Source organism: Galeopterus variegatus, unplaced genomic scaffold (genome assembly GCF_000696425.1).
Source record: "Galeopterus variegatus unplaced genomic scaffold, G_variegatus-3.0.2 Scaffold3866, whole genome shotgun sequence".
Taxonomy (NCBI): domain Eukaryota; kingdom Metazoa; phylum Chordata; class Mammalia; order Dermoptera; family Cynocephalidae; genus Galeopterus; species Galeopterus variegatus.
The window spans coordinates 115,142-118,788 of record NW_007729977.1 but is presented as its reverse complement, the minus strand read 5'-3'; positions in this window follow the sequence as shown (position 1 = coordinate 118,788).

The following is a 3,647-nucleotide window of genomic DNA, read 5'->3' as shown; positions in this document are numbered from 1 at the left end:
TGTAATAAACAAAGCAGAGATCGGGTGATGTGCTTTGAAGATGGAAAAAGGGCCATGAGTCAAGGAATACAGGCATGGACACTAGATGTTGAAAAGGACAAGGAAGCAGATTCTCCTCTCAGAGCATCCAGAAGCAACCAGCCTGTCAATACCTTGATTTTAGTCCAGTAAGACTGATTTCAGGCTTCTGATCTTAGAGAATAAACTTGTGTTGTTTGAAGCCACCAAATCCATGGTAATTTGTTACAGGAGCAATAGGAAACAAATATAAAAGTCAATTCTGCATTTACTATTGATCTTATAATGAGGAATGTATTGTGTGTCTGACCTGCTATCAGTGAAAGACACCCCAGTGAGGAAGATTCATTGGGCACTTAGGTGACTTGGTGCAGACATGTTACCGACTCACATGAAGAGTGAGGGACTGGAGGGCAGTTCTGTATCACCAGTTTGCAGAGTTGTTTTGCATTTCAGTTACTTGAAGAAGTGAACCTGAGCTTTGGTGGCTTTGGTGGCCAATGTGGCTTTCACTGACAAAGAAAGATTAGAAAACAGAAATGTGTCTTTCAGAAAATAGTCTTCTCAGGTTGGATCCTTCTAAACTGTTCATCATAAAGCCTTTGAGGATCTCATTTCAAGTCTCTGTAACTCAGTTTTCATAGAGTGGTTAAAAGCATGGACTTTGGGTTTAGAGATACCTGGATTCAAACCTTAGATCCACAACCTATGACCTGAGGCTGGCTAAATAACATCTTTGGGCAATATTTCATCTGTAAAACAGGGGTAATAAAACCAACTGCATAAGGTATTTTGCAGATTTAATAAAATACTATATGTAGATGGGCAGGCCTGTGGCCTGGCACATACTGATCATTCAATAAGTGGGTGTTATTACTGACTCACCCTTGGAGGGGCTGTGAGAACCATCTGCAGGAACGCCCCGAGGGCCACACAAACCCATCTTGGGAAGCACTTGTTATCTTTTGATAAGCCAACAGGGAAAATCAACGGGCAAAGTCTTGGTACCATTGCACGGCCCTAGCTTGGATTGGGCAATAGGACTGTGTGGTGTATTGAGCTTCTTTCCTTGACTCCCAGAAGTGGGAACACATGTCAAGAGAAGGCTCCATTAGCCTGGCCCCCCGAGTGACTATGATGAGCAGAACTCCCTGCTGACCTGCAATGGGCACGTAGCTGTGAACATGAGCACCTGCCTCACATTTAGCAACATACATGACCCCTCCAATTAGATGCCTACAAGGACATCCCCAACTTGATATGCCCACATGTCCAGAAGCAAAGCCTTACTCCTCCTTCCCTCCTCATCTCACTCCCCACAGCCTCGCCTGTTTCAGCATGTGGTACCATCATTCTCACAATCGTTTAAGCTATCACCTAGGGGCCTTCCTTGCCTCTGTGCTAATTCCCCACATCTATTTCACCAAGCAAATCAGTTCTACTTCCAAACAGAACAGCGGTTATTCACTCGTGCCCATCTCCAATTCCACCACCTCATCCAGGCCTGGGCCCATGCAATTCCTCCTGACTCACTCTTTGCTTTTATGTCTATCTTTCTACAACCCATTCCCTGCACAGCAGCCAGAGTGATCTTTTAAAATCAGGAAGTATAACTTGTCACTCTCCCCCCTAAAATCCATTCATTAATTCACTGACACATTTTTACTGAGAACTTATTAAGAGCAAGGCACTCTTCCTACACACTGGGAATACAGCGGTAAGTACAGGAGTTCCTTTCCTCCTAGGTACAAATAGGTAGGCTCACGAACAACTGCTCTATGTAGCAGGAGAATAGAAGGGTACAGACACAGGATGATGATAGATTTAATGATGGGAAGACAAGGACCTTTCGCAGAGAAATAAAAAGCAAGGTCATCAGCTGAAAGTGAGGTGGATGGAAAGGTGTAGTTGGTATAAGGTGCAAGAAGGTGTGGAAGGGTTGTTTTGAAGAAGGGGACAACTAGTTGACTGGGGAACCAGAGTAGAGTTGCCAGCAGTGCTAAAGTGTCCCTCAATGCTGCGAGCATAACTTTAATGACAAACGAGTGGGCCTGTGTGTTTCTCTCCAGCTACATCCAGCTCTGTCAAGGCAAGCATGGAGTATTTAAGCAGGGCTGGAATTCTGTTAGACAAGTGCAATGGCAGGAAGGGGGCAAGGGAGTTGAGGAGTCATAAAAGAAAGTGTTTATAGTGAAGGACCCTGGGTTGAAGCTGAGAAAGAAGGGGACTGAGAACTTGAGGGAGGAATGGACAGTAAGAGAGTGCTAGGCTCCCCAGGAGGGAGGTCTTAGTGGGGTCAATGAATGGTTGGTATAAGGGCACTGGGAGGGAAAGTGGCAGGAGTGTGGGGACTAGGGGTAGGCAATTGCACTGAAGATGCAGACCCTGTTGCATCTCCAACTCCTTCTCCACCTCATCCCAAGCTCCACCGTAGTCATTAGCTCTGCCACACCAGCTGCTTTTCTCCTCCTTGGACGTGCTCAAACTGCCCCCTTCCAACTCTTTTGCCCTCCCTGTTCCATCTGCCTGGACAGCTCTTCCCCTGAAGAGCCCAGCGGCTGGCTCCCTCCCATCATTCAGCTGTTCCCTCATTCAGGTTATACAAACCACCTCGTACTTACCTGAACCTGAAATGATCTCATTTGTTTGTTGACTTGTTGATTGTGAGTCTATCCGTCCCAAGTAGAAGGCAAGCTGCATGATGGCAGGGGTCTCATGTGCCTTGTTCCCTGCTGAATCCTTAGCCCCTGAATGGTGCCTGGTGCATGGGAGACTGAGCATTGATTAATGGACAGAAGCATAAATAAATGGGTTTTTCTGAACAAATTTTCTCTTTGTCATTTTAAAAATTGTTCATCTACAGACATTTTATTTTCCCAAGTAGGCCTAGTATTTTTGTTGAAATCTCCTGGAAACCTTTTCTAGTAGGGGCAGTGGTTCTCAACTGGGGGCGCCAGAAGAACTGGTCTCCAACTCACCAATGAATTAAACACTTATTTTTTGTACACATGTGCCAGGTAGTGGGGAAACAGTCCAATGGGGAGGATGGGTACAAAAGCAGATAATTATCACACTCTACACAGAGGCTCATGAGAGGGCCTGCTCCATTCTAAAACCCAATTTCTCCCATAATTCTGCTCTGAGCCATCCTTCACTAGTAATCCAGGTGAGGAATAGTGGCGACTTGGACTAGGATGTAAATGGAGGGGAGCCATCAGATTCTTGGAAGGAACAATTAATTCCTATATCACTAATGTTACTCCAGATAATGACAATAGGAGAAAAGAAATTTATAGTCCCATTTCATTTATTAACATAGATGTAAAAAATCTTACACAAAGTATTAGCTAACTAAAACTAACGGTGTATTATAAAATACAAGGGAACGCCTTGTAGATAAACAAGAAAAATAGTGACTCCAATAGAAAAGTGATCGAAGGATGTGAACATGTAGTTTATGGAAGAGAAAATCAAAAGCATCCAAGGAGCTGCTCAAAATTATTAATAACCAAAAAAAGGCAAATTACAAAATAAGGTATCATTTTATATCTAAGTAGACTGCACAATTAGAAAGCTGGATACTGCCAAGTGTTGGTGGGGATTTAGGGAGGGGAACCCTCAGGCACTGC